This window comes from Monodelphis domestica, chromosome 2, assembly GCF_027887165.1.
Source record: "Monodelphis domestica isolate mMonDom1 chromosome 2, mMonDom1.pri, whole genome shotgun sequence".
Lineage (NCBI taxonomy): Eukaryota > Metazoa > Chordata > Mammalia > Didelphimorphia > Didelphidae > Monodelphis > Monodelphis domestica.
This window is the reverse complement of record NC_077228.1, coordinates 339,043,878-339,065,625: the sequence shown is the minus strand read 5'-3', so window position 1 is coordinate 339,065,625 and position 21,748 is coordinate 339,043,878. Positions and strand designations below refer to the sequence as shown.

At 35.0% G+C, this 21,748-nt stretch overlaps 1 long non-coding RNA gene across 1 annotated transcript in view; it reads right to left on the bottom strand.

The window, feature by feature from the left end:
- Nucleotides 1–5,079: 5,079 nt before the first annotated feature.
- Nucleotides 5,080–21,748, bottom strand: part of LOC103104483 (uncharacterized) — a 52,258-nt gene continuing 35,589 nt past the window's right edge. Inside the window, exon 3 of the long non-coding RNA XR_008916610.1 lies at nucleotides 5,080–6,661. This is a non-coding gene — a long non-coding RNA (uncharacterized LOC103104483). The remainder of the gene's footprint in view (nucleotides 6,662–21,748) is intronic.

The window sequence follows — 21,748 nt, the reverse complement described above, 5'->3', positions numbered from 1 at the left end:
GTGATACCTCAGAGTTGTTTTGATTTGCATCTCTCTGATTATAAGAGATGTAGAGCACTTTTTCATGTGCTTATTAATAGTTTTGATTTCTTTGGCTGAGAACTGCCTGTTCATGTCCCTTGCCCATTTGTCAATTGGAGAATGGCTTGATTTTTTGTACAATTGATTTAGTTCTTTGTAAATTTGAGTAATTAAACCTTTGTCAGAGGTTTTTATGAAGATTGTTTCCCAATTTGTTGCTACCCTTCTGATTTTGGTTACATTGGTTTTGTTTGTGCAAAAACTTTTTAATTTGATGTATTCCAGATTATTTATTTTGCATTTTGTAACTCTTTCTAATTCTTGCTTGGTTTTGAAGTCTTTCCCTTCCCAAAGGTCTGACATGTATGCTATTCTGTGTTTGCCTAATTTTCTTATAGTTTCCTTCTTTATGTTCAAGTCATTCACCCATTTTGAATTTATCTTGGTGTAGGGTGTGAGGTGTTGATCTAAACCTAATCTTTCCCACACTGTCCTCCAATTTTTCTAGCAGTTTTTATGAAATAGTGGATTTTTGTCCCAAAAGCTGGGATCTTTGGGTTTGTCATATACTGTCTTGCTGAGGTCGCTTGCCCCCAGTCTATTCCACTGATCCTCCTTTCTGTCTCTTAGCCAGTAACAGATTGTTTTGGTGACCGTTGCTTTATAATATAGTCTGAGATCTGGGACTGCAAGGCCTCCTTCCTTTGTATTTTTTTCATTATTTCCCTGGATATCCTTGATCTTTTGTTCTTCCAAATGAACTTTGTTATGGTTTTTTCTAAATCAGTAAAAAAAATTTTTGGAAGTTCCATGGGTATGGCACTAAATAGATAGATGAGTTTGGGTAGGGTGGTCATTTTTATTATATTGGCTCGTCCTACCCATGAGCAGTTAATGTTCTTCCAATTGTTCAAGTCTAGTTTTAGTTGTGTGGAAAGTGTTTTGTAGTTGTGTTCATATAGTTCCTGTGTTTGTCTCGGGAGATAGATTCCTAAGTATTTTATTTTGTCTAAGGTAATTTTGAATGGGATTTCTCTTTGTAGTTCTTGCTGCTGAGCTGTGTTGGAATTATATAGAAATGCTGATGACTTATGTGGGTTTATTTTGTATCCTGCAACTTTGCTAAAGTTGTTGATTATTTTGATTAGCTTTTTGGTTGAATCTCTAGGATTCTTTAAGTAGACCATCATGTCATCTGCAAAGAGCGATAATTTGGTCTCCTCCTTGCCTATTTTAATGCCTTCAATTTCTTTTTCTTCTCTAATTGCTACTGCTAGTGTTTCTAATACAATGTCAAATAATAGAGGTGATAATGGGCATCCTTGTTTCACTCCTGATCTTAATGGGAATGGATTTAGTTAATCCCCATTGCAGATGATATTAGTTGATGGTTTTAGATATATACTGTTTATTATTTTTAGGAATGACCCTTCTATTCCTATGCTTTCTAGTGTTTTTAGTAGGAATGGGTGTTGTATTTTATCAAAGGCTTTTTCTGCATCTATTGAGATAATCATGTGGTTCTTGTTGGTTTGCTTGTTGATGTGGTCAATTATGTGGATAGTTTTCCTAATATTGAACCAGCCCTGCATCCTTGGTATAAATCCTACTTGATCATGTGAATGACCCTTCTGATCACTTGCTTTTTTTTCTTTTTTCTTTTTGCTAGTATCCTATTTAAGATTTTTGCATCTATATTCATTAGGGAGATTGGTCTATAATTTTCTTTCTCTGTTTTTGGCCTGCCTGGCTTTGGAATTAGTACCATGTTTGTGTCATAAAAGGAGTTTGGTAGAACTCCCTCTTTGCTTATTATGTGAAATAGTTTGTATAGTATTGGAGTTAGCTGTTCTTTGAATGTTTGATAGAATTCACTGGTGAATCCATCAGGCCCTGGGGATTTTTTCTTAGGAAGTTCTTTGATGGCCTGTTGGATTTCTTTTTCTGATATGGGATTATTTAAGAAATCTATTTCTTCCTCTATTAGTCTAGGCAATTTATATTTTTGTAAATATTCATCCATGTCACCTAGGTTGGTATATTTATTGCCATATAGTTAGGCAAAGTAGTTTTTAATGATTGCCTTAATTTCCTCTTCATTGGAGGTGAGATCCCCTTTTTCATCCTTGATGCTGTTAATTTGCCTTTCTTCTTTTCTTTTTTTAATTAGATTGACCAGTACTTTGTCTATTTTTTCAAAGTACCGGCTTCTAGTCTTGTTTATTAGCTCAGTAGTTCTGTCACTTTTGATTTTATTAATTTCTCCCTTAATTTTTAGGATCTCTAGTTTGGTTTTCTTCTGGGGGTTTTTAATTTGTTCGTTCTCAAGTTTTTTGATTTGCATTTCCAATTCCTTGATCTCTGTCCTCCCTAATTTGTTAATATATGCACTCAGGGATATGAATTTTCCTCTAAGTACCGCCTTGGCTGCATCCCATAAGGTTTGAAAGGATGTCTCGCCATTGTCATTTTCCTCAACGAAATTATTAATTGTTTCTATGATTTCTTCTCTAACTAACTGATTTTGGAGTATCATATTATTTAATTTCCAATTAATTTTTGATTTGGGTCTCCTTGTACCCTTACCGATCAATATTTTTATTGCCTTGTGGTCTGAAAAGGCTGCATTTATTATTTCTTCTTTTCTGCATTTGAGTGCCATGTTTCTGTGACCTAGTATATGATCTATTTTTGTGAATGTGCCATGTGGTGCTGAGAAGAAGGTGTATTCCTTTTTGTCCCTATTTATTTTTCTCCATATGTCTATTAATTCTAATTTTTCTAAGATTTTCTAAGATTTCATTCACTTCTTTTACCTCTTTCTTGTTTATTTTTTGGTTTGATTTATCTAAATTTGATAGTGGTTGGTTCAAGTCTCCCACTAATATGGTTTTACTGTCTATTTCCTCCTTCAATTCTCCTAGTTTCTCTATTAAAAATTTGGATGCTAAACCATTTGGTGCATACATGTTGATTAGTGATATTTCTGCTGCCTCTATTATTAAGAATTCTAAGATCTCTTATATACGTCAATTCCTAGATCAAAGAAGGAAGGAAGGAAGCATTTATCAAGCATTTTTTATGTGGCACTGTGCTAAACACTTTATAAATATTATCATTTGATCCTTACAACACCTTGGGAAGTAAGCAATATTATTATCTCCATTTTGCAGTTGAGGAAACTCAGGCATACAAAGGTTAAAAGACTTGCATAGGGTCAGACAACTAGTATATCTTCAAAGCCAGATTTGAATTCTGACCTTCCTGACTCCATGTCCAGCATTTTAACTGATGCCTCTAGATTTCATGAGGGCTAAATTTTAGTGGCATGTGTACTCAGTTCCTCTATTAAAGTTCTCCTCTGGTGTCTCATCATGGCATGATACTCAAGGTTCTTAAGGGTATGTCACTATACCACAGGTTCTAACAGGTCTTTTGAAACTGAGAAGTTTTTGAGTATGGACCTGATTATGGAAGGACATCATCTGAGAATATGCTTAAATACATTTGAAAAGGCTCATCTTCTGAGGTCTGAATATAGTTTGAAGCATACTGGTTTTTTTTCATGGGTTTTGTTTTATTTTGTTTTTTGATAAGTGCCTTCTTTCACAACATGACCAATATGGAAATATGTTTTCCATGATATTACATATACAACCAAACTCAAATTAATTACTGTCTCAAGGATGGGGGAGAAGAGATAAAGAGAGAGAGAATTTAGGACTAAAAAGTTTAGAAAACTAATGTCAAAAATTGTTTTTACATGTAATTTGGGAATACAAAATATTGAGTTAAAAGGGTGGGGGGAGACTCATCTCCAAAGGACTGGCTGCCAAGAAATGAATTTTTTTTCATCCACAATAGCTCATAACCTTTACTAAATCTTAAAGGGTTTGTGATTTGCATTGGTCCATGGACTACCCACAAAGACAAAATAATACATCTTAGCAATATTTAAGTGAGTGGGTATCAATTAATTCACAAGCATTTACTGAATGCCTACTATGTGATAGTACTTTATTAGATATTGGATATACAAGGCAAAAATGAAATAATCCTTGTCCTCAAAAAATAGATTCTTTGAAGGGAAATAGTTGATACATATGTAGATATATACTGAATGGAAACAAGGTAATTTGGAGAGGGGAGAGCACTAGGAGCTGGAGATGTGGAAGGGGAAGTAGTAAAGTTTTCATGTATAAGGTGGTACTTGATCTAAACCTAAAAGAAAATTAGAGATTCTAAGAGGTAAAGATGAAGAAGAGGTGCATTTCAGGTATGGGGGAGCCAGTGCAAAAACACAGAGAGTGGAAATTCAGTTGTATTTAAGAGGAACACTAAGAAAGCCAATTTGATTGCACTGAGCAGAAGACAAGAAGAATTGTGTATTCAGGCTGGAAAAAAGGCTTGGAACAAGGATATGAAAGATGTTAAATGTCAAGCAGAAGCTGCTATATTTTTTTTTCCTGGAAGTAAAACATGTTTTAATTTAAACTCACTGAGTAAAGGAATGATGTGGTTAGATGATGCATTAGAAAAATAATTTTGACAGTTGTGCAGAACATGGATTGGACTGGATGAGCATTCAATTAGGAAGATTATGGGGTTAAGTGACTTGCCTAGGGTCACACAGCTGGTAAGTGTATGAGGCTGAATTTGAACTACCTAGCTGCCCTAGTTTTATTTCTAATACAGAAAATATCAATAGATGTAGCCCAGTTAAGCAAAAGCTCTTTAAAAAGAGGGAAACCCCCCTACCCTATTTTTAATAAGTTTTAAAAGTATAAAAAGAAGGGTAGCTAGGTGACTCAGTGGATAGAGAGCTAGGCCTGGAGGCAGGAAGTCCCAAGTTCAAATTTGGCTCAAACACATCCTACCTGTGTGACCCTGGGTAAGCCACTTAACCCCAATTGCATAGCCATTACCACTCTTCTGCCTTGAAACCAATACCTACCATTGATTCTTAGACAAAAGGTAAGAGTTTAATTTTTTTAAGTATAAAAAGATCCTGAGGCCAGAAAATGTTGAGAAACAGTCTTAGATGTACCTACCTGTCAATTTTATTTTTTTGTCTGATACCAATACTTAGTCAAGTATTGAACAAAGATATTTCCAAAGTTACTTTTGTCATTGGGTCATGTAAAATTTTAATGTAGTAAAAAGAAAAGAAAAGAAAACTTTCAAGGTGTTTTGTTCTTTTGAATCAAAAGCTTTTTAAAAATCAATAAACATCAAATACAGTAAAATTACAGATTATTTATACCTCTCCTGATCAGTGTGTAGACTATAGTCTACTGTGGAAAACCACCTACAAAATCCTACTTTTCTTTTTCCATGCTTTCACTCAAAGACAACTGATATTTAGCTCATTTTCATAAATATTTTATAGGCATAAGAAAGTAGGTACACTTGCTGACATATTTTAATTGCATTTTTTAGTCCTGTTTATGATCTTTAATGCTTTTCAGACATCTTCCCTTCTTGAGATAGAGCAGTCTTCAGCATTTATTTCTTTTAGATATATAAGTTGAAAGTGTAAAAATGGAGATTTTGAACCCCAGACTTCAATCCCCAGAAGTCCTTGGTATTTCCCAGAATTCCCTATAAACTCACCTGAGTCTCCACCTGGGCAAGATCACAATTAGTATTTAACTGGCCATAACGTCTACCTCTCCTTCTTCTATGCTCTCGCCCTGTCTCTCTTCCATTGCAATGATGTAGTAAGTAAGCTAAGCGCTGGGTTCTGAATTGGCTAATCAGCCATGGGCACGCGAGTTATTATTTTGTATCTTCTTTATTCCTTGAATTCTAATAATCCTTAATAAACATCATAAAATATAATATGCTGAAGGGCAGCACAATTAAAGAATAGAGAGCCATCAGGAAGATGGGGGTTCAAGTCCTTTCACGTAGACAACCCAGTTGTTTTAACTATATAGGTAAATGACTTAATTCTCAATGCCTCCAGAAAACTCTCGAAGACTATACAAGTAAAGAGGGGAGGTGCAAGCTTCTATCAGTGAAAGGAATTTCCACACCAGGAGTTGCCCCCACCATACATAAAATGTCCTCTTCCCCAAATCAGGTGTTACTCTTCTGCTTGATTTCATCTTTTAAATGCCATTACCATTGCCAGTTCCTCATATAAGAACAGAAAAAACTATCAGATCAGTTTAAATTAATATCCATTTGTTGTTCTTGTTTCATATAGAAAACCTCCTTAGAATGATCTGTTTTAGCTAGAGCTCATGAAAAATTCTTTCTTTCTGAAAAGTAAACTTCCTTTCTCATCAATTATTTTAACTACTCCTCTGCAGCTGTTAAATTTCCCCAGGAACAACTGTAGAGTTAATGTCTTTACTTTTTAAAATTTATTTCTCTTTTCCCAAAGTTGACAACTTATTTAAACACCTGTAGTAATTGCATGTAGTGTCAGCTTTTCATCTTTATCCATTCTCTTTTGCTATTTACTTGACCTTTGTTCCAACCAGTCAGTGATCTACCTGAACAAGAATAATGTTTCTATAGCCAATCCTTTCCTCTCTGTTAAGGTTGGTTTCTTTTTGTATCTGCCAGGTTGGTTGGTACTCACCAAATCCAAGTCCTTCCGATGTTCTCCTGAAGAAAGCACTCCTGGTACCTATTGGGAAAATGGAAAGTTTGTCAGAATTTAGATTGAGCAAACACTTTATACCATATCCCACAATTAACTTCAAGCAAATGTGTGATCTAAACATAAAAGATCATATCATTAAAAATTGGTAGAGAACAGAAGGAGATATGTTTCAGGTCTATGGTTAGTGGAAAAACATCTTAACCAAACAAGGGATAAAACAAATTGTAAAGATAAAATAAACAAATCTGAGTAAATAAAATCTAAAAGCTCTTAAATCAGTTAAAGGAAGGTGGAAAAATCCTTGCATCTAGAGTTTTTGATAAAAAGTCTGATTTCTGGTATACACACACAAAATAGGCATGTGTGCATGCATATATGTGCACACACACACACACACACACCATAGAGACATTCCCCACCAAATGCAAACAAATACATTGCAATATTCCAAACAATTGACTGCTGTATTGAAACTAATTACTAATAAGAGTAATAATTTTTTTCAACTCTGAGGTATCACCTCACACCTAGCAGATTGGCTAACATGACAACAGAGGAAAGTAATGAATGCTGGAGGGGATGTGGCAAAGGTGGGACATTAATGCATTGCTGGTGGAGTTGTGAATTGATCCAACCATTCTGGAGGCAATCTGGAACTTTGCTCAAAGGGCGATTAAAGAGTGTCTACCCTTTGACCCAGCCATAGCACTGCTGGGTTTTTTCCTCAAAGAGATAATAAGGAAAACGACATGTACAAGAATATTCATAGCTGTGCTCTTTGTGGTGGCAAAAACCTGGAAAATGAGGGGATGCCCTTCAATTGGGGAATGGCTGAACAAACTATGGTATATGTTGGTGATGGAATACTTTTGTGCTGAAAGGAATAATAAAGTGGAAGAATCCCATGGGAACTGGAACAACCTCCAGGAATTGATGTAGAGTAAGAGGAGCAGAACCAGAACATTGTACACAGAGACTGATACACTGTGGTACAATCAAATATAATGAACTTCTACATTAGTAGCAATGCAGTGATTCTGAACAACTTGGAGGGATCTATGAGGAAAAACACTATCCACATTCAGAGGAAAAACTGTGAGAGTAAAAACACCAAAGAAAAACAATTGCTTGATTACATGGGTTGATGGGGATATGGTTGGGGATGTAGACTCTAAATGAACATCCTAGTGCAAACACCAACAACATGGAAATAGGTTCTGATCAAGGACACATGTAAAACACAGTGTAATTGCGTGTTGCCTATGGGAAGGGGGAGGGGGAGGGAAGGGAAAGAATATAATTCTTGTAACCAAGGAATAATGTTCTAAATTGACTAAATAAAATTTTCAAAGAAAAGTAATAATTTTTTTAAAATAAAAAGTTTTACCCTCATGCTAAGAAAACTGGCAAAGAGTATTAATAAACTATAATCTGGAAATGTTTAAGTGGCTGTGGGAAGTCAATTATATTAATATATATTTTAGAATTTATTGTTCTATGTTCAATATATTATTCTAATCATTTTGAGAAATAATTCAGAACATGAAATAAAAGTTACTAAGCTGTTCATAGCCTTTGACCCAATGATACCTTTCCTAGGTAAGTAACCCAAGGAAAGGCAAAAAAAACCCAAAAGTTCCATATTTACAAAAATATTCATAGTTGTACTTTTGTGGTATTAAAAACATGGAAACAAAGCTGAATACCTGTTGATTGATAATTGGTTCAAAACTATGTTATGTAAATGCAAGGGAATATTAGTGTGTCCCCCAAAACCAAATAACACAAAGAATTTAAAGAAACATGGGTGGATCAGAATCAAGAATATAATATTGACAAAAAATAAAATAGCTTAAATATAAACACCACAGAAAGGTTACTGGACTCAAATAAAATCCAGAAGACCTTTGATAAAATACTCCTTTCTGTTCTTTATAAGGAAGGAGTTCAAGAGATTCATGGATGAGAATGACATATACCAAAAGATGTGGTTATATCATTTTGACCTGACTATTTTTTCTTTTATTATAAAGAAGATTATGAAGGAGGATGGGTACAGTAGATAACTATCATAGTGCAAAAAAAGAAAAACCCATAAAACCATTTTAATGTCAGGTGCCAAGGTGTATTTTTACTTAGTTTGGAGGCTATTTCTAATTCATCCATAAAATTTCTCTTATTCATCCTCTGCAAGATATATAAATATATATATATATATATATAAACTATAATTACTTTCATGATGTTTTATTTGCTTGCATTCATCATTAATACCAGAATGTAGGATGTCCCAGTGTCCCAGGAAAGAATGCTTCTTGCAATTGGGCACAAAATAAAGTTAATTATGCAAATGCCCTTCTTAAATATTTCTATATCAGCTTACATATATCTATGTAACTTTAATGTCAGAAGCTCCCTCCTAAAATAAAAGGTCTGGTTAAACTTTGAGCATTTCATTCTCCAGCAAAAAAGTTTTCCATTTTTTTGTCTCAAAAACCCTTTATACTCTTAAAATTACACTCCTTAAAATTATTGGAGACCCCCTCAAAGAGCTTTTGTTTGTATGAGTTATGTCTACCCGTGTTTTTGTTGTTGTTGAGTCATTTTCAGTCAGGTCCAACTCTGTGACCACTTTTGGGTTTTCTTGGCAAAGATAGTTGGAGTGGTTTTCCATTTCCTTCTCCAGCTCATTTTTACAGATGAGGAAATTGAAGCAAATAGGATTAAGTGACTTGTCCAGAGTCATACAGCTAGTAACTGTCTGAGTCAAATTTGAACTTAAGTTTTTCTGACTCCAGAACTAGTGCTTTATTTATGCACTACCATATTGCTCTCTATTAGTATTTACTGTATTAGAAGTTAAACTCTTAGTATTTTTAGGAAAATAGTTTTGAGTTCACAGACCCCCAAAAGTTCCTAGACTACACTTTGACAACTTCTATTCCACCTTATTTTCCCAACCCAAATCATCTGGAAACTTTCTCAAAGGTAAACAGCCCTCGATAAAAACATATAGGGCTCAAGCAAAAAGAGTTTTGTTGTTCATTCGTTTCAGTATTGTCTGACTCTTCATGACCCCTTTTGGGATTTTCTTGGCAAAGATACAAAATACAACATTTGCCATTTCCTTTTCCTGCTAATTTTATGGCGGAGGAAAGCAAGGCAACAGAGTTAAGTGACTACCCCAGGGTCACACAGGCTAGTAGGTATCTGAATCCAGATTCAAAGTCATGAAGATGAGTCTTCCTGACTCCAAGCCCTGCACTCTATCCACTATACCTCTTAGCTGCCCTAAAATTTTATTTACATGTTAATGGAAATAGGGAGGTCTTGCATAAGAACCAATAGAAAAATTTTAAATCCCCGTAGTTGGGGATGTAGCCTAAATATTGCCATTTAACTTTCATTTTTACACACACACACACACACACACCTCACATGAGAGACTTTTTGGGTAGAAACTTATCCTTCTTTTACTATAAAAATGAGACAATTTTAATTCCATCCAGCTCATGGTAAATCATTATAATTTTTCTCTTATTTCAGTCAATATCCAGGTCCTTTGTGTCAGGAGCCAGCCTCTGACCTTAAGGTGCAAGGATGATATTAGAAAATAAGTATTTTTATTAGTTTAGGGATAAGAAGTAAAGTGGCTGGTTTAAGAAAAGAACTGGAGTTTGAAGCAGAGCTAAGAGAGTGTGTTAATTTCAGATGTGAGAGTTATAACTGGTTTTCTGTGTCAATTACTCTCTCTGGCAGTTGGAAGTTGCTCTCTGGCAGTTGGCAGAGACACACTCAGAGACTCTCTCTCAGGGCTGGAGAAGGTAACATCTTTGCCTCTCTCTTTGTCTGAGGAAAAGACCTGAAGGAGCTCAGTGTTTTCCTTTCCCAACTTGGGAAACACTGTTGACTATCTATTATGGTTTTTATAGATTGGTTTATATCTGAGAAGACCAAAGAAAGATCTGGTCTTTGGTTTGGACTCCAAGTCTGTTAAGACTCAGAGTCCTAACTTGATTGTTGTTGAGACTCAACCAGCTTTTTAAAATAGCTTTTGCTATTTTAAAATTTGAAGGCGAATTTAAGATTTATAAGGATAATAGCAGTAGTTTTTATTTAGATAGTATAAATTTGGGTTAGTCAGATCAGGAGCCTGTGAAACAAAGGAGAAGCGGTTCCTTGTGGAACCTGGGAGTTTATTTGGGTGGATTTAGAATCCCTTAGAATTAGAAATCCTTTATTTATTCTTATATATTTCAATGAATATTTTATGTTCATAAAAAGAGTCTCTTTAGCTTCCTTGCACCTGGAGGGAAGTTCACATTTGAGCTTCACTTCATCATTGAGTATACTTTTGATTACCTCTATCAAAAGTATCCGATCAGTTTTAAACAATTATGAATCTATATTGGAACAGTTTTTCTATCTATATTTCTGTAGCTCGCCATTTTTTTTTATTTTTACAAAGGTTACATTGCTATGTAGGATATGTTATAGAAATATATAAAAAGATAGAATGTAAATATAGGTAGATATGGATATTTATATTTATGATGTAGATATGTGATATGATATAGACATACACAAGAAGATAAGCTATAGATATGTAATGATGGAAATACATAAAAGATATAGATATTTATATTTATTATATATATGATATAAAATATTTTTAGAGATTGAGATATCTATATTAATGATACAGAAATACATAAAAGATAAGTTATAGATATGTGATATGATATAGAAATACACAAGAAGATAAGCTATAGATATGTGATGACAGAAATACATAAAAGGACATAGATATCAAGATTTGTTATAGATATGTGATATGATATAGAAATATTTTAAGAGATATATATTAACAATATGTAGAAATGCATAACAAGATGAGCTATAGATATAGATATATGGTATGATATAAAATATATAAAAGATATGATATAGCTATAGAAATAGCTATATTTATGATATAGATACATGATATGATATAGAAATACATAAGATAAGCTATAGATATAGATATCTCTGATACAGATATGCAATATGATATAGAAACATATATAAGAAGATATGATAAAAATTATACAAGTAAACTATTAGCAGAATTGGCTTCATCTTATGCCCAATAACAAAGAGGCATTTTTTCCTGGAACTCAGGGTCTGGTACACATGATGAATGTAAGCAAGCAAAATATTGTGAAAATAATTATAGCTTATATACTAATGAACTCATATCAGCATTTTCATTAGGTCTTTAAGGTTCAAGTGAGCAGTCCTGTTCTTCCCATAATTTTCTTTATGGAAATAGGAATAGAAATTTCAGGAGAGAAGGGCCTACTAGCCTAGTTTGGTATACATAGCTGTTTTTTTTCATATTCTTTATATACTTTACAATAAAGTTGCTTTTAGATGTTTTGGTAGCCATGCTTGTTTACAGAGATGACTAGAGAAGAGCTAAACGATAAACTAACTTCAAATGTTCCCAGAATAAACCCTGGGCAGGGGCACAAGCCAAAGAGAATGATTATTGACAAGTCTCCAAGATATGAAACTGAATTCATGTAAATCCTGAGATATAGAATCACTTGTTTTTAATTTTTATTTTTTAAATAATATTTTTCCAATTAAATGTAAAAATAATTTTTGACATTTTAAAAATGTTGAGTTCCAAATTTTCTCTCTCCTTTCCTTTTCTCCTCCCTGAGATGATAAACAATCTGACATAGATTTTACATGTGCAATCATGTAAAACTTAAAAAAAATCTTTTAATAACAAATCATATAATACAATTAGGTAAGGTAATAAGCAATCATGGAAAGAGAGCAGGCCTCAGAGTCATGAAGAACTGAGTTTTAATCTTACCTCTGACATATATTAGCTATTTGACTTTAGGCAAGTCATTCAACTCTTCATACCTCACTTTCCTCAAATGTAAATTGAAGAAGTTGAACTCAATATTTTCTTAGGTCTATTCCAGCTCTTGGGTATAAATGTGTTTGGAATGTTAACAATTACCATTTTCCTATACTTACTTTCTTTGTACTGTATGTATTTAACATTGCAATCAATTTACTCATAATTTACATTTCATAGTCCATGATCTAGTATAAAAATAGTTTCTGTATAATTTCAAGAGTGTGTTATCTGGGCTCAGAGTAAGAGGATACACAGCTCAAAGCAGCAGTCTAATAATTCAGATTTTTAACTCCAATGTAAAAGCTGGCAAGGAAAGTTTAAAGGCATGTCTTGAGAGGTAAGTAATTATGATTTTCCAAGCTGCCACCTCTTGAGGAAAAATTGTAAAAGAGAATATGGCATATTGGATACCTTGCCTGCATATTAAAGACTGAAAGTAAGATCCAACGCTGCAGAAAATCCAATGTATTTTGATGCAGGGTTCTCATGCAAAATCTTGCAGCATACACATGAAACCCATCTATTAAGTGCTTCATAAGAAGCACTTTCAAGCAGCTGCTAGGATGGATGGTAATCTGTACCTATAAAAGCATTATAAAATATGCTAAATTAATTGAGATGAAAATTCTTTTTAAAAACTCATATGTTCCACAGTATGTATTTCTGGGCAACAGCTCCCAGCTAGAATCAACCATTCTGTATGTGTTTGAGGCCAGCTCAGCACACACTATATTAGTAGATGCTGACCCTTTCCATATGCATTTATATAAATATTTAGACAAGCCTCTACATTCATTAATCTCCATCAGCCAATAGCTTAGATGGTTAAAACTATTAATAATTTAAGATATAGAGTAATTGTACCAGAATTTAGAAGTTGGGTTATTAAAACAAACTACAGAGGAAAAGCCAAATATTAAATTGGGATCATGTAAGTTTCATAATATTTACAATTCACATTTATGACATGTGTTTGCAGATACCATAAGCATGTACAGATATCTGTGAGGGCACTAAGGTCTTTCTCCAATTTTTTTTTATACTGGGATGGAGGTGACCTTGGGCTTTCTCAGACATAGCTAGTTAACCTTAATCTGTAGTGCTTCATAGCAAGTTGAGAAGATATTGTTTATGCATCGAAGGTGATCTGTCATCTGAGAACCAGTTGAAAGGCTGAAAAAGCTTAGCTTAGCACCAGGCTGCCAGCAAGGTAACATATTTTGGGGGCATGAGATAAATGTTAAAGATTGTGTACCAAGCCATATAAGGGTTGCTCTTTGTATTTTTTACAGGACTATCTACCTGTAATTCTTTGCAGTTCTTTAAATTTTTTCTTTATTCTGAACATTATAATTATTACCAAATAAAACAAGGATTTCCAAGTATATAGTAAAATAGAAGAAGAGAATTATACATGAAACAGGGAATGTCTATTTTGAAGAATTTGCTTTTTTAAAGTTTACAATAAATTCAACATAATTTTCAAGGCTGTTCTTATCTAGGATTTCTTCTGGTCTTCTGCTTATTTTTCATATTTATATACATGTGTGTATATATATGTATATATATATATATATGTTTTAATGATCCTCTAGTCATTTTTAAAATTTTCCTTTCTTCTGGCAGTCCTATCTTTACCCATCCCACCTTCCTCCCCACACCATTAAAAACAATCACCACCACAAAGCCCTTGTAACCAATATGTATAATCAAGCAAGACAAATTCCCACAGTGGCTATGACCAAAAGTGTATGTCTCATTTTGCATCCTGGGTCTGTCAGCCTCTGTCAGAAGAGTAGCTACCATGTTTCATATTTGGCACCCTGAAGTTATGGTTGTTAATTACATGGATCAGAGTTGTTAATTCTTTGAAAGACACATTTTTTACAATATTATATTCTGGTTCTGTTCATTTCACTCTGCATCAACAATACAATCATCCTAGATTTCCTGAAAACCATTCTTTTTCTTACGATGCAATAATATTTCATTAACATTTCTCTGCCATAATTTATTTGGCCATTTCCTAATTGGTGTGTACCTACTTTGTTTCCCATTCTTTGCCACCATAAGGAAAGTTGCTTTAAATATGTTTGTATGGATGGATCCTTTTCCTTTCTTTGCTAGGTATACCTGGTCCAAAGGGTATGAAAAGTTTAGTAAATTTGGGGGAATTGTTCCAAATTACCTTCCAGAATGATTGGACAAGTTTTCAGCCCCATCAACAGTTCATTAATGTTCCTGATTGTGCATAGCCTCTCCAACAGGTGTCATATTCCCATTTTTATTCTTTTTTCTAATTTGATGGATGAAAAATAAAAAGTCTATTTTTTTTTTTAACAAAACAATAGTCTTCCATTGCATTCCTATTTTGTTGCTGTTCAGTTGTTTCAGTCATGACACTATTTGGAGTTTTCTTGGCAAAGATACTGAAATGGTTTACCATTTCCTTCTCCAGCTCATTTTACAGATTAGGAAACTGAGGCAAATAGGGTTATGTGATTTGCAATGGTCACACAGTTAATATCTGAAGCTGGATTTTAACTCAGTTCTTCCTGATTCCAAGCTTGGTGCTCTATCCACTGTACCTAGTTGTCCTTACAGTCTTATACAATATCATAATTTGTTCAGAGCCATTCTCAATTGATAACCTTCCCAGCTCTTTGTTACAACAGAGTTGCTAAAATGGTATATTTTATTTACAGAGCTTTTTTCTCCTTTTTTAATCTTTTTGGGGGATAGGATTAGTAGTGGTATTGCTGAATCAAAGGGCATTCACAGTTTAGTTACTTTAGGGACATAGTTCTAAACTGCTTTTAGAATGACTAGATTAATTCATAGCTCCATGATACTGCCTGTATCAATATGCCTGCTTTCTTATAGCCCATCCAACATTTATTCTTCCCTCCCTCCTTCCTTTCTTCCTTCCTTCCTTCTTTCCTTCCTTTGTTCCTTCCTTCTTTCCCTCCCTCCTTCCTTTCTTCCTTCCTTCCTTCCTTCCTTCCTTCCTTCCTTCCTTCCTTCCTTCCTTCCTTCCTTCCTTCCTTCCTTCCTTCCTTCCCTCCTTTCTTCCTTCCTTCCTCTTTCTTTCTTTCTTTCTTTCTTTCTTTCTTTCTTTCTTTCTTTCTTTCTTTCTTTCTTTCTTTCTTTCTTTCTTTCTTTCTTTCTTTCTTTCTTTCTTTCTTTCTTTCTTTCTTTCTTTCTTTTTTCCTTTTTTCCTTCCTTCCTTCCTTCCTTCCTTCCTTCCTTCCTTCCTTCCTTCCTTCCTTCCTTCCTTCCTTCCTTTCTGGTAAGTTGTAACTTCAGAGTTGCTTTAATTTGCATTTCTCTAATTTTTAGTGATTTGAAGGATGTTTTCATATACCTGTAGAAAGCCCACTTTTTACCCATCAACCACTGGTTCCTGTAATTCTTATTGACCTTAAAGTGTAGGAAATCTGTATTGTCTTGGCCCTCTTCCTTCTTTATACTGTCTCTCCTCAGTGGTCTCTTCCTCTCCCATGTCTTGAACTATTAACTCTTGAGATGATTCCTAATCCTACTTCTTCCTCCTTGGCATCTCCCTAGAGCTACAGTTCCATATTTCCAACTGACTATGAAACATGTCCTTAACTTCCTGCCAACATTTCATACTCAGCATGTTCACAACAGGACTCAGGATCATTCTCCCCAAACTCCCTTTAACTGTTCTGTTTATGTTGATGGTATCACTATTCTCTAATCATTCAAATTCGGAACTTCAGAGTCATCATTGACTCTTTTCTTTCCTCACCTCCTACACCCAATCAGTTGTCAGGTCCTGTAAAATGTTGTCTATGGACTGCTTTCCACTTCCATTGCTATCAACCTGGCTTAGGCTTTATACGGTATTCACTGGCTTTATTATAATGGCCTCCTAAGTGGTTTCCCAGCCTCTGTACTTTAACCCAAGATTCATATTACAACTAAACTAATCTTTCTAACACATAGTTTAATAGGATGTAAGCTCCTTAAGGACAGATACTGTCTCATTTGTGTGTGTGTATACACATACATATATTTTGGGTGTGTAAATATATAAAAAAATAATTGTGTGTATACACTTGTATGTTGTAGTAAGCAAAGAAAGACTGCATTAAGCGAAGCATAAGCATGTGACTCAGAAACTCATGAGAGCCTGGGTCAACATTCCAAATGTGACGTGGGTTCCAACTGAACAACAGTTTTTTCTTCTGGAGCAGAAATAGGAGCAGTAAGTGCGGCTGGTAGCTACAATTTCAACAATACAAAGATACCACACTGGTCCTTAGAAGACATCAGCTGTGGAGAGGGACTACTTCAGCCAGACTGCAGGTCAGGTGGACTGGAGAGTATAAGGAAGATTCATCTACTTGGCTGAGAGCTGTTATCTTTCCTTTTGGACTATGGCCCATTGGACTCAACTTTGTGAGATACTATTTATGTGGGACTTAGCTTAGGAGGTTAGTCAATATAATAGTTATTAGGGAAAATTAGTTTTGGGGATAAGATTTAGAAATTTTCCTTCTCCTTGTTACCCTCATTCCTATTCCATTTCCCCATTAATAAACTCAAAATATTTAGAACCTCTTGTTTCTTCCCCTTAACCATCCCAAAATAACAATGTACACACACTCAAGCATACACATGTATACACATATGCATATACATATATACATATATATCACCCCCAAGCACCTAGCAGAGTACCTGGCCCCTAGTAGACCCCCAAATATATGCTTTTTTATTAAATTAAATTGAAGTGAAACTAGGCACCTGACTTGGTTTCAGCAAGCTTAATTTCCAAACTTCCCTTTGCTTCACTGAAGAAAGAAGAATCCATACCCTATACTATGGGTAAAGAATGGAGTTTTGCCCCTTTTTAGTGACTCTTCAAGCACCCTGGGGTTACTTTTGCAGTGGCTATATCTATTCTTGTCTTAGGCCATTTGCAACCTAGTTAAAAACTGAAGGTCACAGTTACAGTCTGTTAAAAAACAAAGTTATTATCTAGTTTAATAGCTCCATATAAGATTATCTTTCAGTTATCGTTCTATATAAAATACAGTTCAACATTTAATGTCATACTTTAGCTGAATATAAATGTCCTTATGAACTTAATGGGAATAAAAACAACTTTAGGGCAGAAAATACCAACACAAGTGGGTTGTTTCATCTCAGAATTTTCCATAGCCCAAGAATGACATACATTTTACTTTTATGCCAACATTCAGTTGTTTTTTGCCAATCCTCGATTAAATATTTACAAAGATACATTCTGTTCATTTTGATTCTGTGCTTCCATTTAAAATTTTGACATGTTCTAATGAGCTTACATCTTCCCAGTTACCATCACTGAAATGAATTAGGACTTTATTATAAAAGATTTGAACTGAACCTCTCTGAATTTTGATACCACATCTTTGATATGTTCTGAAGCAGGACACTCTCAAGCATCTGTAGCTCAGAACAAGGGGATAAAAGAGTTCACTTTATCTCACTGTGCTCTCCAGGAAGCAAATGTTCCAGATATCAGACATGCTGGCAGCAAATGCTTCCCAGTTGTCTCCACCAAAGCATAATCTTTACATAAGGGTTACCAACTGACAGTTTTATTTTTTTTTTTTTAGTTAGGGGCAAGAGTCTCAGAAACATTTTTATTTTAAAAGAGACTCATGGAAAATTATTCCTAGAAAACTTAAAACCATGGACTTTTGTTGATAACTGTCACCTGGTGGCTTGCTTAGCTTGTTCCATAAAATTCCAAGTGACTACTTTTTATCTCAATCTAGGGGGGGGGAGTGGGGTGCAAACCAAAATATAAAATGGGTCCCACATGATCCCATGCATTTTTCATATTCAAAAGGCAGTTTTCTTCACATTGAAATGCAGCATGAAGAATAATGGAAGCTGAAAACTCAGAGAAGAGGCAGTCCAGTCCAGAGTTGGTAAACACAAATACTTCTCACTTCTTCAAAAGTAAACAAGAAAACCTGAAGGCCAGTAGAGACCAGCCTCTGAGTGCTAACGAAAACATCTCCCAGGGTCCCCTGAGGTATGTAACAGGGGAGTGTGACTCACACATTGTACCTGGGAAAATACAGGGCTCCCACATAACCAGTGTGGAGAGAAACAAGGCTGCTGATCCATTTGATTGGCAGTGAGTGTTTTAAGGGAACTGGCAGGTTTAAAACTTAGACATGAGTAAATCTTTCTTCTATTGAACTGATTCTCTTTAAGTCTGGTTCAGAAAATGTATCATTTAGAATATTAGCTTGTAAAGGATGAAGTGTTTTGTAATCAATTAAAACCAGGTGGGAACTTGAACACCTGAGTTCTTTTCTCAGCTCCGCCTCAATCTCAGCACCATTGGAGGCTATCACCTTGTCATATTCTCTTTCTGATCCCTAGAAAAATTATTTTCCTCTCTTTCTCTGTCTCTCTGTCTCTGTCTCTGTCTCTGCCTCTCTCTCTCTCTGAGGGAGAGAAGTTACATGGCATATGAGTTGGCCTTCCAGTCAAGAACACTTGGCTTTGGTCCTGCCTCTTATACATACTGATTGTATAACCCTGAGCAGGCAACATCTTACACCAAGGAAATTGTAAAGTCTGCACACTCTCCATATGAATGTATATACATACACACACTTAGAGAGAGGTATGAAATGCTTATGTGTACATGCAAATATATAACTTACTTGTCTCTGTATGGGGTATGCCATGTCCCCCACCCACCCTCAAGCCCCAGGATAATAAAAGGTCTCTGAAGACAAATACTGCCTGATTTTGTGCCATCAAGCACAGTGCCTGGCATCTAAGTGCTTAATAAGTATTGAAGGACTGGATCTTCAACCATAGACTACAGATTGCTGTATTCCCCCTTGGGCTTTCTAGATAGAAGTCACTTTGTGAGCACTCAGCAGGATTCCTGGGATTATCTTTTATCTTAATTTCCAAAATAGGTGATGATTTGGAGAAGAGCAGGAAGAAGCAACAGAGAATCAGACTAGCGAAATTTCAAAGTTTTGTCTCTTTGAGGGTTTGTGATACCCTCTAACCTAATAGCAAGTGAGGGAAGCACTGAATATGTGAGACAGGTACTTTGTCCCTTATTCTATTTCAAAACACTTTGACTACCCTCATTATCAAAGGCACATTTCAGTGAAACCTCAATTCATTTCTTCCTAGGTTACATAAGTGTTTTTTCATCTTTCATACTAAACCTACTTTATCAAATTTGGGCAAGTGAAATGACATTTTATACAAATGAATGGTATATTTGTTCTATTGTGTTAGTATACTACTGAAATCAATAGTCTTTTTACATAATTTTTATTTGCTAATGAACAATCTATTTTGATTTATTATTATTTGTGACTTGGGTATTGGATTCCTCCTCTTTCCTTACAGAATCAAAAGATTCAGAACTGGGAGGAACCTTAGAGATCATTTAGTCACATGACTATAGTATAATAGGTTAATATATCTAAGATATATATATAAAAGACTCTAATTAGAAGTCTTATGGTAAAATCCCTGGATTTTACAGATGGGGAAAATGAAGAGCAGAGAGCAAACTAGCCTAGGGTTACACAGTTAGTCTTCTCATTCCCCAAACAGTATTCTTTCCACTACATTTTGTTTTGTTTTTGAAGAGAATGAGAATCCCTGGTCCCTCAGCTCTTTTAAAATAAGACTCTAGTTATCACAATTAATCAGTAGGAATCCAGTAATTATATTTTTAAGGGAGAAATTTAATATAGGCTATAAATCTAGCTACTTCCTCTTTTTTTTTTTGCTGCAATTCTCTTTAAGCTAGCATTTTGCAATATGACGTGATTCATTAAGTGAGCAAAATGCTTACCAGCCATATTATGAGTGGTGGGGGCCTTGGAAGTGTCCATCCTAACCCCTTGACCAAGGGATATTGCTAGTATATCATACTGAAAACCATTCTTACCAACCAGCACTCAATAAGAACCCTCCTCAAGAAGATAGCACCCAATCATTGCTAGAAAATACACCTCCCACCTTAAACTCCTGCCCAATGATACCCAGGATTGGTGGTTGACTTTTGGAGTGCAATCTCAAATGATTTAATTTTAGGGTATAAAGGGACAGAAAATTCTCATTCAACTGTGTTAGGTTATGAGGAAAGCCTAATGACCCAGTTTTGCTGAGAGACACTGGCCAATAACAATTGGCTTGGAGTTTTGCCTCTTTGTTTTATTTCAAATTTGGCTGAAAAATACTTGTCACATTTTGAACATTTTAGTGTTGAGAGGCAGACACTAGCTGTGTGACCCTAACTCTGACTTCTTTATTGGTAAAAAACGAGCTGGAGAAGGAAATGGCATTCCAATATCTTTGTCAAAAAAACTCCAAAATGGAGTCACAAAGAGTTGGACACAAACAACTAATAATTATGAATATAATAAAAGATACATACATTAGATATTTTTTCAAAGGATAAGATAAATATGAAATAATATTTAATCTTTGAGGAAATCAATAGGGAACAATTAGAGTTTCCTGATAGGGAAGTGACATTATTAGGCATGGTCATTAAGAAAATCATGTACTAGAGAGAAGCGAGGCTTGACACAGGAAGATCAATGTAAGTCTACTACAATTCCCAAAGCAGAAATGATAAAAGGCTTGAATTAGGATAGTGGTCATATGAACATAAAGAAGGAAAAGGCACTTAGCAGAGTGGCTGGCACATAATGGACATTTAATAAATATTCATTGGTTGATTAATTGGGAAGGAGAGAGTAAAGATAGGAAAATGACTTCAAAACTTCTGAACTTCAGTGCCTGGAAAGATAGTGGTGCCCTTGACAGAAAAAGCAAAGTTTGTAAACTGAGTCGGTTTGAGGGGGAGGGGAAAAGACATCTCTAAGCCACTCTTGCCTACTCATCTTGAACAACCAACTCTGTTGCAAACTTGCTCATCAGTCTTTATCCCAATTCAACCTCTAAGGAGTTGAACATCACAACAATGTAGTTGTGGTCCATGTTCAACTTTCAAAGAGGACCAATGACATCATGAAAGTGGTGTCTCAACTTGGCATACGAGTTGGATTTAAGTAATGCAGAGTTGCACAACGTTTACCTCATTCTCTCTTCTAGAGTCATCTAAGTCCAATGGTAGGAAAAATGTCAGGATGACTGGCAGTGGCTCAGGATAT